We start from the raw sequence: 15,149 nt of genomic DNA, 5'->3' as shown, positions 1-15,149 counted from the left end.
CGGATTGAGCACCGCAAGATTGAACCAATCACAACACACCACTCACATTGAAGGTAAATCAATCTAGCTGGACCAACCAAACCGATAGATCAAAGAGAAATGAGAAGCTATAATAATCATGCATAAAATAATTCAGATAAGACTCAGTTAATATTCATGAATAATCTGATCATAAGCGCAAAATTCGTCGGATCCCAACAAACACGCTGTAAAGAAGATTACATCGAATAGATCACTGCGGGAATCATGATGAACTTTGTATTGAAGAGAAGAAGCCATCTAGGTACAAGCTATAGACCCGTAGGTCTGTAGTGGACTACCCACACAACATCATGGAGGCAACAAGGTTGATGTAGATGACCACCGTGATTGACCCCCCTCCGACAGGGCACCAGAATAGGGCTCTAGATGGGATCATGGAGGAACAAAGACTTGTGGTGGCAGAAAAAGTGTTTCTGGTGGCTCTCTCATGTTTTCCCAATATTTTAGAATTTATAGGGGTGGAATTAGGTCAGACGGAGCCACGAGGATCCCACGAGGCAAAAGGGGATGCCTACCCCCTGGGCGCACCTTTTTGCCGTGCCGACTCCTCGTGTAGCTTGTGGACTCCTTCTGAAGCTTCTGGTCCTCTTTCGTCCAAAAATATTGTCAAAAAGTTTCATAGTGTTTGGACTCCATTTGGTACAGGTTTCTTGAAAAGCCAAAAATATACAGAAAATAGCAACTCGCACTTGGCATTGTGTTAATAGGTTAGTTCCTAAAAACGATATAAAACAACGTATAAATACATATAAAGCATCCAAGATTGATAATATAATAGCATGGAACAATAAAAAGTATAGATATGTTGGAGACGTATCAGCATCCCCAAGCTTAATTCATGCTCGTCCCTCAGTAGGTAAATGATAAAAACAGAATTTTTGATGTGACATTGTAGGATCGAAAGTATGTCTAGAGGGTGTGATTAGAATACTTCACAAGATAAAAGCTTAGCCTTTTCCCAATTTTTAGTGTGGGCAAGTTTTAGCAACTATGACTAGTCCAGTACACAATACATAGGCATATCTAAGAGTATTGTAGTGGAAAGTAAAACATGCAAGTGTAAATAGAGGGTAAGGTAGGGAGATCAAAGGCAAAGGTTGACACGGCGACTTTTGGCATGGTTCCAATAGGTTGCGCTATCATACGTTCATGTTAGTGGAGACTTCAACCCACGAAGGGTAACGACTATGAGAGTCCATGGAGGGATCCACCCACAAGGGGTTCATGAAGAAGCGTCCTTATCTATTCCACCACGGCTTTCGTCCCCATAGGACTAGCCTCACTCATGCTAGATCTTCACGAAGTAGGAGATCTACTTGCCCTTACAAACATCTTGGTTCAACTCCAAAACACGAAGTAGGAGGCTCCCAAGCGACACCTAACCAATCTAGGAGGCACCACCCTCCAAAAGGTAATAGATGTGGTAGACCGATGAACTCCTTGCTCTTCTGCTTCTAAAGATAGTCTCTACTACCTCTTGAACTTGCGTTGGTTTTCCCTTCAAGAGGAAAGGGTGATGCAACAAAGTAGATAAGTATTTCCCTCGGTTTGTTGAGAACCAAGGTATCAATCCAGTAGGAGGAACAAGCAAGGCCCCAATAGTAGTACCTACACAAACAATCAAACACTTGCACCCAATGCTATAAAGGGGTTGTCAATCCCTTTAGAGTTATTTGCAAGGATGAGATCTGATAGACATAGATATAAAAGATTGCGGAAACAAATGTAAATAAATTGCATGAATATATTTTTGGTATTTTTGGTTTCTATATCTGAAAATATAATATGGAAAATAGACCCGGGGGCCATAGGTTTCACTAGAGGCTTCTCTCATAAAGCAAAATAATAGGATGGGTGAACAAATTACTATCGAGCAATTGATAGAAAAGAGAATAATTATGAAGACATCCAAGGCAATGATTATGCATATAGGCATCACGTCCATGTCAAGTAGACCAAAACGATTCTCCATCTACTACTATTACTCCACACATAGACCGACTCCTGCCTGCATCTAGAGTATTAAGTTCATGAAGAACAGAGTAACACATTAAATAAGATGACATGATGTAGAGGGATAAACTTAAGCAATATGATGAAAACCACATCTTTTTATCCTCGATGGCAACAATACAATACGTGCCTCACTACCCCTACTATGTCACTGGGTAAGGACATCGCAAGATTGAACCCAAAACTAAGCACTTCTCACATTGCAAGAATTACCAATCTAGTTGGCCAAACGAAATCAATAATTCGAAGAGACTTGCAAATATATGAAATCATGCATATAAGAATTCACAAGAGACTCAAATAATATTCATAGATAATCTGAACATAAACTTAAAATTCGGCGGATCTTGACAAACACACCGCAAGAGAGTATTACATCGGATAGATATCCATGAAGATCATGAACAACATGGTATTGAAGATCAAAGAGAGAGAACAAGCTATCTATCTACTAGCTATGGACCCATGGGTCTCTGATGAACTACTCACACATCATCGGAGGGGCAATGGAGTTGATGTAGGTGCCCTCCATGATCAATTCTCTCTCCGTCAGATTACCGGAAAAGGCTCCCAGATTGGATCTCACGGGATGAGAGGCTCTGTTTGGCGATACAGGAATATTTTGGAATTCATAGGCCAAAGAATAGGGTTAGGAGACCTACAGGGGGTCCACAAGATAGGGGGACACGGCCACCCCCCTAGGGCGCGCCATGTAGGCTTGTGGCCTTCAGGCAGATGCCGTGCCCCCTACACCAAGTATGCTGCATTTCTTCTCGTCCAAGAAAAATCAATCTGGAGATTTTATTCTGTTTGGACTCCGTTTAATATTCCTTATCTGCAATACTAAAAAACATGAAAAAACAGAAACTGGCACTAGGCTCTAGATTAATAGCTTAGTCCCAAAAATAATATAAAACAACATATAAATGCTTATGAAACATCCAAAATAGATAATATAATAGCATGGAACAATAAAAAATTATAGGTATGTTGGAGACATATCAAGCATCCCCAAGCTTAATTCCTGCTCGTCCTCGAGTAGATAAATGATAAAAAAAAGGTTTGATGTGGAATTCTACCTAACATAATTATCCATGTAATATTCTATATTGTGGCATGAATATTCAAATCCATAAGATTCAAAACAAAAGTCTAATATTGACATAAAACAATAATACTTCAAGCAAACAAATAAGGTAATTGTTTTCTTTCGAAATAACATGGTCTTAGAAAGTTATCCATACAAAATCATATGGTGTGGCTATGCTCCATCTTCACGACACAAAGTATCTAAATCATGCACAAACCCGATGAAAATCAAGCAATTGTTTCACACTTTTTATGTTCTCAAACCTTTTCAACACTCATGCAATACATGAGCGTGAGACATGGATATAGCACTATAGGTCGAATAGAGGTTGCAAAAAAGGAGAAGATAGTCTCACATCAACTAGGCATATCAACGGGCTATGGAGATGCTCATCAATAGATATTAATGCGAGTGAGTAGGGATTTCCATGCAACAAATGCATTAGAGCTATAAGTGTATGAAAGCTCAAAAATAAAACTAAGTGGTTGTGCAAAAGATGTAATTCCACTAGTTATATAAAAGTGACAAAATAGGAGACTCTCTATGAAGAACATGATGTTACTTTGAAGCACAAGTTTGGAAAAAGATAGTAACATTGTCCCTTCTCTATTTCTCTCATTTTGTTTCTTTTTTTATTATTTTTTTTCATTTTTTTGTGTGGGCATCTTTGGCCTGTTTTATTTTTTATGGGCTTCGCTAGCCTCTTTTATTTTTTGTAAAGTCTGGGGACTCATCCCAACTTGTGAGGGAATCCTAGCTTCCGTCGTCCTTTTCTCACACGAGACAATGCTCTAGTAATGCAAATCATGACACTTTATTTACTTACAACTCAAAATATTAGAACTCGATATCTAGAACAAAGTATGACTCTATAGGCAATATGGAAGTGATGGTGCGTGTCATAAAAAAGGGACGGTGATGTTGCATGGCAATATATCTCGGAATGGCTATGAAAATGCCATAATAGGTAGATATGGTGGCTGTTTTGAGGAAAATATATGGTGGTTGTTTCAAGGAAGGTGGGTTTAATGTACCGGCAAAGTTGCGCAATATTAGAGAGGCTAGCAAAGGTGGAAGGGTGAGAGTGCGTATAATCCATGAACTCAACAGTAGTCATAAAGAAGTCACATACTTATTGCAAAAGCCTATTAGTTAGCAAAGCAAAGTATTAGACGCATGCTCCTAGGGGAAGGGTTGGTAGGAGTTAACCATCGCGCGATCCTGACCTCCACACAAAGGTTGACAATCATAAAACAAATCATGCTACGACTTCATCACATAATGGTTCACCATACATGCATGCTACCTGAATCACAAGCTTTAACACAAGTATTTTTTCCAATTCACAATTACTTACTAGCATGACTCTCATATTACCATCTCCACATCTCAAAACTATATGCAAGGAATTAAACTTCTCATCATATTCAATGCACTTAATATGAAAGTTTTTATTATATCCCCCTTGGATGCCTATTTTATTAAAACTAAATTAATAACATAAACCAATTACCATGTTGTTTAAAGAACTCTCAAAGTAATATCAGTGAGTTACGAGAGTTTAATAATTTCTATAAAACACAACACTGTCGTGCTCTAAAACATATAAGTGAAGTACTAGAGCAACATTACCTAGCTCAAAAGATATAAGTGAACACAAAGAGTATTCTAATAAATTCAAGATTTAGCGTGTCTATATCTCAAAAGATGTGTGCATCAAGGATTATTGTGGAAAACTAAAAATAAATACACATATCATACAAGACGCTCCAAGCAAAACACATATCATGTGGTGAATAAAAATATAGCCTCAAGTAAATTTACTGATGGATTGAAGACGAAAGAGGTGATGCCTTCCAGGGCATCCCCAAGCTTAGGCTCTTTGGTATCCTTGAATATGACTTGGGGTTCCTTGGGCATCCCCAAGCTTAAGCTCTTGCCACTCCTTATTCCATAGTCCATCAAATCTTTACCCAAAACTTGAAAACTTCACAACACAAAACTCAATATAAAACTCATGAGATCCGTTAGTATAAGAAAAATAAATCACCACTTTAGGTAATTTTGTGAACTCATTCTTTATTTATATTTATGTAATATTTAATGTATTCCAACTTCTCCATGGTTCATACCCCCAATACAACCCATAGATTCATCAAAATAAGCAAACAACACAAAGAAAACAGAATGTGTCAAAAACAAAACAGTCTACAGCAATCTATTTACTTCGAATACTTCTGTAACTCCAAAAATTCTCAAACTTTAGGAAAACCTGGGAAATTTGTAAAACAATCTTGTGTAAAAATATCCAGATCAAAATAACATTCTAGTGAATTTATAAAATTCCTGGACTGAGAACAAAACTTTATGTTTTTCAGCAAAATCAACTTGCAAACACCGTAGACCATCCCAAAGGTCTTACTTGTCTCAAACACTAATTAAAACAAGAATAAAACAAAAAACACATTTAAGTCTATGCATAGGGATTTTGTGTGCAAACAATTTATTGGAACAAGAATCAACTAGCATAGGAAGGCAAAACAAGTATAACTTCAAAACATTAAACACATAGAGAGGAAACTTGATATTATTGCAATCCCTACAAGCATATGTTCCTCCTTCATAATAAATTTCAGTAGCATCATGAAGGAATTCAACAATATAACTATCATATAAAATTTTCTCTTGATGGTCCACATGCATGCAAAGTTGACACTCTCCCAAAATAGTGGGATTGTCATTAACTAAAGTCATGACCTCTCCAAACCCACTTCTATAAAAAAATCATAATCTTGAACACTCTCCAAAATAGTGGGATCAATAATGCCTAAAGTTGACACTCTTCCAAACCCACTTTCAATATCATAATCATCAAGAGTATTCAATAAAGTATCAAGACCATAAGAAGAATTATCATCCCGGTCATGATCATTGCAATAAGTACTGGTCATGGCAAACTCATCAAATATAGCATCCCCAAGTTTGTGGGTTTGCATATCATTAGCACAATTGATATTAATAGAATTTATAACAATATCATTGCAATCAAGCTTTTGATTCAAGGAAGCATCATGAATCAGTTCATCATAATTTCCAGATTCACGTATATCAAGCAAAACTTCATAGATATAATCAAGTACACACAACTCGCTAGCAATTGGTTCATCATAATTGGATATCTTGGAAAGATTAGCAAGTGGATGAGGATACATAAGAACAGATTTTTAGCAATAAAATATGCAAGGAAATAGAAGGCACATGGTAGCACAAGTAGACAAAAAGAGATCCGACGAGAAAAAGGCGAATAAAACGACAAATCTTTTTGGTATTTTCTGAAAATCGTTTTAGAAGCAGGGGAGACGAAAATAAGAGGCAAGTGGCAAATAAAGTAAATGCAAGAGATGAGTTTGTGATGGGTACTTGGTAGGCATGATCTTGGTATGTATCCTCCTCGTCAACGGCGCCAGAAATCCTTCTTGCTACCTCTTGAGCTTGCGTTGGTTTTGCCTTGAAGAGGAAAGGGTGATGCAGCAAAGTAGATAAGTATTTCCCTCAGTTTGTTGAGAACCAAGGTATCAATCCAGTAGCAGGAACAAGCAAGGCCCCAATAGTAGTACCTACAGAAACAATGAAACACTTGAACCCGATGCTATAAAGGGGTTGTCGATCCCTTCAGATTTATTTGCAAGGATGAGATCTGATAGATATAGATATAAAAGATTGCAGAAACAAAAGTAAATAAATTACAGGAATATATTTTTGGTGTTTTTGGTTTATAGATTTGAAAAAATAATATGGAAAATAGACCCGATGGCCATAGGTTTCACTAGAGGCTTCTCTCATAAAGGAAAATAATACGGTGGGGAACAAATTACTGTCGAGCAATTGATAGAAAAGCGAATAATTATGAAGATATCAAAGGCAATGATTATGCATACATGCATCACATCCATGTCAAGTAGACCGAAATGATTCTGCATCTACTACTATTACTCCACACATTGACCGACTCCTGCCTACATGTAGAGTATTAAGTTCATGAAGAACAGAGTAACACATTAAGTAAGATGACATGATGTAGAGGGATAAACTCAAGCAATATGATGAAAACCCCATCTTTTTATCCCCGATGGAAACAATACAATATGTGCCTCGCTACCCTACTATGTCACCGGGTGAGGACACGCAAGATTGAACCCAAAACTAAGCATTTCTCCCATTGCAAGAATTACCAATATAGTTGGTCGAACCGAACCAATAATTCGAAGAGACTTGCAAAGATATGAAATCATGCATATAAGAATTCAGAAGAGACTCAAATAATATTCATATATAATCTGAACATAAACTCACAATTCGTCGGATCTCGACAAACACACCGCAAAAGAGTATTACATCGGATAGATCTCCATGAATATCATGAAGGACATGGTATTGAAGATCAAAGAGAGACAAGAAGCCATCTAGCTACTAGCTATGGACCCGTAGGTCTGTGGTGAACTAGTCACACATCATCGGAGGGCAATGGAGTTGATGTAGATGCCCTCTGTGATCAATTCCCTCTCCGACAGATTACCGGAAAAGGCTCCCAGATTGGATCTCATGGGAATAGAGGCTCCCGGTGGCATAAAAGTATTTTCGTGGCTCTCTTTGGTGATACGGGAATATTTGGAAATTTATAGGCCAACGAATAGGGTTAGGAGACATGCACGGGGCCCACAAGCCAGGGGATGCGGCCACCCCCTAGGGCGCGCCCTGCAGTCTTATGGCCTCCCGGCAGATGCCCTGCCCCTACTCCAAGTGTGCTGCATTTCTTCTGGTCCAAGAAAAATCAATCCAGAGATTTTATTCTGTTTGGACTCCATTTAATATTCCTTGTCTGCAATACTCAAAAACATGAAAAAAAACAGAAACTGACACTAGGCTCTAGATCAATAGGTTAGTCCCAAAAATAATATAAAACAACATATAAATGCTTATAAAACATCCAAAATAGATAATATAATAGCATGGAACAATCAAAAATTATAGAAACGTTGGAGACGTATCAGTCTCCTCAACACTCGATCACTCTCTCTCAGATTTGGCATGGGTAGGAGAGATTGATCTTGTGGAAAGTAACCTGGGGGGGCTAGAAATCAAGGTTCAAATGGTAGGAATGGAATCTCTTGATCTCAACACATGAGTAGGTTGCTCTCTCTCAGAAAAATGGATCTGGCAAGTGTAAGCGTGTTCTGAGTGCTTCCTCTATGAGTGAGAGGTTGGTGGTGTGGTATATATAGGCAATCCCCAAAATCCAACTGTTACACCATGATTGACCAACTCGGTGACACCAAAGTTAAAAATTCGGTGGTACCAACTTGCTCAAAAGGTAGCAACTTTGAATCTCGGTGGAACCGATATACACAACTCGGTAGAACCGAAAAGGTGACTAACGGTCACATGGCACAACTCGGTGACACCGATACAAAAACTCGAAAATTCTGATTTTGTGTATGGAGGCAACATAAGCTTGGTCATCCGAACTCGGTAGCACCGAAGCAAATTTGGTTGCACTAAAAAGGTAGTGTTTGGCAGGATCTATCTAAGTCTAAAATCGGTATGGCCGAGTGATAAATGTTGATGACACATATTTTGGATATTTGGCGTGGGACAAATATATATTGTGGAAGAGTGGCTGAGTATTTTTGGTGGCTATCTCTAAGCACTTGAGCAACCAATTCATCATAATACATCATCCTGTTTTTTTAGTATTGGCTTTCCTATGGACTCAAATGTGATTTCTCACAAAGTATAAAATGAAGAGTTTTCTTGCTTGAAGCTTTAGCCAATCCTATTCCTTCCTTCATCAAAGGGGCATCTCCACTCAATCCTATAGTCAAAGCATCTTTGAACTTTTCTGAAATGTACTTGGATAAATTCATTAGTCTAATGATCCATATGTTGTGATTAATTACCAAAACCACCTTGGGGAGCAATTGTGCTTTCAATCTCCCCATTTTTGCTAATTGATGACAACATATAGATCAAAGCTTCGACAATATATAATCAAGGATTAGCATCAATGCTTTGCGAGGTATGTGAAAAGCAAGAGCCCCCCTAAATTTGTGCATTATTTTAGATTTGCGTTTGAATGCCAATGCACAGTCGATTAGGAATATGGGTTACTCTTCCATGTAACATACAACTTGGTGGTGCGCATAAAAGATAAGAATGAATAGAAATGCACATAGCACTAAAAACAAGTGAATGATCATGATGTAGATAGCTCAAAGGTAATAACGTAGTAGCATAAAACAATCAAAGTGTATGATCAGACACCTATCTAAACAGATAAGGTCATCCAAAAGACCAAATCAAGTTTTAAAAACCAAACAAGAGCAAATAAGTCAAAAGCTCTCCCTCTCACGAAGCCCTATTGATCTATACACTTCTCCCCCCTTTGGCAACAAGTACCAAAAAGTTCAAAGTTCTAAACTAAGCATCTCTTTGGGCATGATCTCCTTCGGTAGAAGATGTTGGAGTAGACAAGAGAGCATCGACGAAGGCTTCGGTTGATGTCGTTGGAGCAGGACCTCGAGGTGTAGACACTGAAGGTGGTGGAGCAGGAGCTAAGGCTTGAGATGATGAAGACGGTATATATTCTAGTATTGGCACAACTGCTAACCTGGTATGGCTCGAGAAATGTGTGGTAGTACAAAGAGGTGAATCCTCATCATCATCGTCACCATCTTCATCATCTGAGTGTGGAATCTGCACTGAGTCAACTTCATGCTGAAGCTGCTTGACTATGGTGGTCAATTCTGTAACCTTCACATCCAGGTCATGGAACTTTGTTTCCATGATCCTCTCTAGGATCTTCTAGTTTAGCAGAATCTCAGAAATATTCTTCTCCATCCCTCGGATGGTGTTGTCCAAGAACGACATTTGTTCCTCTCTGGTTTTTAAGCTGGGGTGGTGGAGCTGGAGCATTCTTAGTGGCCTCTGCAGCTGCCGCCTCTGCAGCCTCTCTTTCTTTAGCTGACCTTGGATGAGATTCATCCATCACAACTTCATTATCCTCGAACTGTTGAATAGAATTGCAATCATTTCATAATTCCATGCAGTCATCTCTCTGCCAACAAACTCTTCAATGCCAACAAGATTGAAGTTCTCTCTCACATGAGGAAAGAAATCTTCATTGGCTTTGATGTAATTCTAGTCGACATATATCATGTCACTAAGTGCTAGACATTTGTCATACATAACTATCTCATAGAAGACTTGTTGTTCTCTTGTATGAAACCTGGGATCAAATGCAGTCCTTCTCCTCACAACATATGAATCAATAGGTCTCCACTTCCTCAACCGTGCATCTCTTCCCTTCTTCTTGTCTTCAGCTATTGGATGAGCCTCATTGTGAAGTGGCAAATGAGGCCTTAACTTCATGAAAATAGGTGCATTCTAAACATCTTACACTGCAGCAAAGGCTCTGGAAGCAATGCCTTTCTCTTTAGAAGCTGCGGGTATGTACTTTATAGCCCCCTTGGGAGCTACATGCTTCTTTGGAGCTGAAGGCTTCATAGCATCTGTCATAAGCTTATTTTTCTTCTTTGAAGGAAGGGCCTTATCTAGTACTTCCTCTTCCTCTTCCTCAACGGAAACAGTTTCTGCTGGGTCTTTATACATGGAAGTTTGTCTACCAATGACATGAATGGTTCTTTTCCTGACTCTCTTCACACATGTCTTCTTAGGAGGTTTCTCAAGGGTAAGTGTCATCCTTGCCTTGCAGACTCTGGAGCTCTCATGTCACGAGGTTTAGCGTACTCCTTCCTGATAGTTCTCTTAACAACACGCTTCTCTTTCTGGATCAGAAGGGGTCCTCTCAGGACTAGTGCATGAATCAGACTCAGCATGTGGCTCACTGAAATTGTTCTGACTGTCATCGGAACCTGGCATCTTGCAAACCGAGAAAACAAGCTGACACACACACTGGCTGGCCCTGTGAAAAGATATAGAAGAGCTGGAGAAGACAAGCATCACAAAATTGCAAAAACACTTCAATTGAACTTAGAAACATTGGTTATGATCTACTGCAAAATGTATTTCGGTAGCACCGGGTTGAAATTTTAGGAGTCACCGAGACACACCACTTGCATTAACAGAGACTTGGACAGCCTTTTCGGTGTAACGGAAAAGAACATCTCAGTCTCATCGAAGTGGTTCTCTGTAACCCTAAAAACTAAATAAGTGTAACCGATTTTATCAACTCAGTATCACCGAGATGCATGTAGCGGGAGATGAGATCCAAAAAAAATTGGTTCTCTATGCTATGGAACTTTTTAATGGTGAAGAGGAGTTTCACATAGTGTATTGTAGATGGGAGTGACCTAATGCGCGTGAATCAGATAGGGGAGTGCATAAGGGGTCGGATCCATACCCCAGCTCAGTGATGAATCCGCTAGGCGACGACAGCGCGAATATTCCGTCGGCAGCGGCGAACCCCGACGGTGAAGGCGCACGGGGATGCAAAGGCAACGAACAAAGGTCCTGGTGCGACAGTTTGGGGTCGGGCACACGACGTGTTAAGATAGAATTTAAAAGCGTCGGCTCCTCACGCTTAAATACCCCTCACTATCGGTATCACCGATACGAAAATTTCAGTGCCACCGAGTTCCACTACTGTGTCTTGACAGGGAAACTCGGTGAAGCCGAGATTATTGTATCAGTGGTACTGAGATGGAAAACCTGGATCAACTTTGAGAATCGGTGGAACCGATATTTTTGGGTTGGTTACACCGAGGTTCACAAAGAGGTTTTGGAAGGCAGCCCTTATCGACACGGAACTCCAAGTGCTCCTCACACAGAGGGATCGAGAAGTGCTTGTTCAAGTTTTGTGATGTAGCATGAATAGAACTTGAGAAAGCATAGATAGCTAGAGAAGGGTCCTAAGCATTCTTGTCTGTCCAATTGGCAAAAGATAAATCAAAAGCCAAATAGCAACAATTGGATATCCTCAAATGAGAAAAGATATGCAGACCAACATGCTCACACAATAAGATGTCAAATGAAACCATGATGAACATGCACAATCATCCTAGCATCTATCAAGCACTTTGGCGATGACGGAGTCATCTATGTATGAGTATATTGGCCTAGGAATCAAGTAAGAATACTTTATCATTGGTCATACTCATCGATTAAGTACGAGTGGGGTTACCACTTTTACATCATGCATTAATATTTTCACATCATTTAGGAGATGCTTGTACTCAAGTCTTAGAGTAAACCTCCCACTATGTGTGGCATCCCCTTTTGTCGTAGAAGACTTCAAGTAGGTGAAGTAGTGGTGGATGTTCATTGTTGATGAAGTTCATCTTGAGTTGGGAGCAATCGTTGTTGTTTCTTACTCTTCTCACCTACATGGGTTAGTCCCAAAGCAAAGGAACAAACACAAGGATATCTATGGACATGCAGTGAAATACATGGGAGGTGATGTCCAAAGATGCTTTAATTACCTTGATCCTTGCTCACCTTCGACGGAATGTGTGAATCCTTGAACTAATGCATATGGTTGAGGTTGATCGCATACAGTTCTTGCCAAAATGAATGGGAGTGAATTTCATTGGCGGAGTCACTCCTCAAGAACTTTCTAGTTCTTCCTCATGGGGACCCACATCACTTTGATGGGAATCCTTGGAGTTGTGGTAGCCCTAGATGAGGTAGTACTAGAAGTGTCCTTGGGAACCCACTCAACCTTGGCTTGGGGTTCTTCTTCAAATGAGTCAATGTCCTCTTTAAGCTTTCCCTTGCCCTTGCAATTTTGTGGTAGAAGTCCATCTTGTGAGCTTGCTCCCTTCGGAGGAGTAGGATCATACTTCTCCTCTTGAGGAACAAATTTGGGAACAGGATATGGACCTTCTTCCCAAACATCTTTGTTGGCATTGAAGTAGCCAACATCTTGCTTCTTTCGATGTCCTCCTTGCTTGCGCACAATTTCCTCAAATTTCGTACTTCCCACAAGACTCTTGAAGACACCTCTGTCTATAGTCCCTTTCAATAAATCATTTTCTTGCTCAAGTGTAACTTGGCTAAGAGAATCATTAGTGGAATCAAGAGAGCTACTAGCAACAATATCATTTGATTTAGCTTTAGCACTGTTGTTACTAGAAGAAGAAACTTCCTCGCTTTTGTTACTAGTATTCTTAGGTTTAACTTGTGGAACAAAAGTAGACAAAGTAATTGTTTGGCTAGATAAGAGGAACTCTTCTTTGGAAGATCATCATTGATTGCTTTTAGGAACTCATGCTCTTGCTCTAAATTTAGCTTCTCGAAGCGTAGCTTCTCATGAGTTCTTGCAAGCTCTCTATGATCTTCTAGAGTAGTTTCATGAGCTAACTTAAGAGTGTTTAATTCTTTAGTTAGTCGTTCAATTTATCTCTTATCATCATCATTCAATTTCTCTTGACTAGCTTTAAAATTAGCAAGTTCATTTTCAATATTATCACTAGTCTTATCAAGGAGCAAGTCATCTTCTCCTAACAAGTCATCCTCATCACTATGAAAGTCAAAGTACTTGGGGTGTGATACCTTTGGGCTTTTTTGCCATGAAACAGTTTCCAATCCCTTCCTTTGGTTAATCAAATAAGTCGTAGGAGTTCGAGGAAACAAGTGCAATGCTGGCAACACCTTCATCTTGGCTGTAGTCAGAGTTGGACTGATAGCTTCTCTCGGATTGGTTGTCAGACTCGAAGCCAGAAACCCATTCACAAACATGAGCTTGATGTCTTCTTCTTGAACTCCTCTTGGTGTACTTGTCCTTCTTCTCCGATTCTCAACCTCTCCGGGAGTGTCTTCATTCATAATGATCTTCTCTACTCCTTCTCTCTCTACGAGGTGACTCATCTCTTGAGCTTCGTATTCTGGGTGACTATTCTATTCGTTTGTGGGGAGTCGAGCACTCATTTGAAAAGTGTTCGGGCTTTCCACAGTTGTAGCAGTTTCGGTCATGACTAGAAGAACACTTCTCATCATATCTTGAGCTTGAGCTTCTCTCCTTGCCTCTACTCTTTTAGAACCTGTTGAACTTTCTAACCATGAGGTTGATCTCTTCATTAGTAACAAGGTTGTCACTTGAAGTAGCCGGAGCATCGACTGAAGCTTTGTAAGCACCGCTTGACTTGTTGTGCAACTCATATTTGTCTTTGAGAGACATTTCATGAGCAACAATCCTTCAAATGACTTTAGTAGGCTTGAGATCTTTGTAGTTGGGAATCATTTGGATTAATGTGCATACGGCATCGTATCTTCCATCCAAAGCTCTAAGTATCTTCCTTATGCTGAATTTGTCGGTCATCTCTTCACTTCCTAAGACGGAAATCTCATTTGTCATGAGAGCTAGCCTAGAGTACATCTGAGCAACTCCTTCACCATCCTTCATCTTGAACTTGTCAAGCTGACTTTGAAGCACATCCAACTTAGATTCTCTGACACAATCGGTACCTACGTGCATATCAATCAAAGTATCCCAAATTTCCTTTGCATTCTCAAGGCGACTGATTTTGTTGAATTCTTAGGGACACAGGTAGTTGAATAGGATGTCACATGCTTGAACACTGAATTGCAGCATCTTCAATTCGTCCGTTGTGGCATCACGATCCGGTTCTTTCCCTTCTCTGAATAAATCACCTTGCACACCAACAAAAACAATAGCCCAAACGGCAGGATTATGACCAAGAACATGCATTTTCATTTTATGCTTCCATGTAGCAAAATTAGTGCCATCGAAATATGGACCTCAACGGTGATAATTTCCCTCACTAGACGCCATACTCTCCTAGGTTGTAAAACCAATGCAATGGAGACCAAAGATCTCATGCCACTTGTAGGATCGAAAGTATGTCTAGAGGGGGGTGATTAGATTACTTGAAAAGATAAAAACTTAGCCTTTTCCCAGTTTTTAGTGTGGGCCAGTTTTAGCAACTATGACTAGTCAAGTACACCCTACACATGAAATCTAATAGTA

Source organism: Hordeum vulgare, chromosome 2H (genome assembly GCF_904849725.1).
Source record: "Hordeum vulgare subsp. vulgare chromosome 2H, MorexV3_pseudomolecules_assembly, whole genome shotgun sequence".
NCBI lineage: Eukaryota > Viridiplantae > Streptophyta > Magnoliopsida > Poales > Poaceae > Hordeum > Hordeum vulgare.
This window is presented reverse-complemented; position numbering follows the sequence as displayed.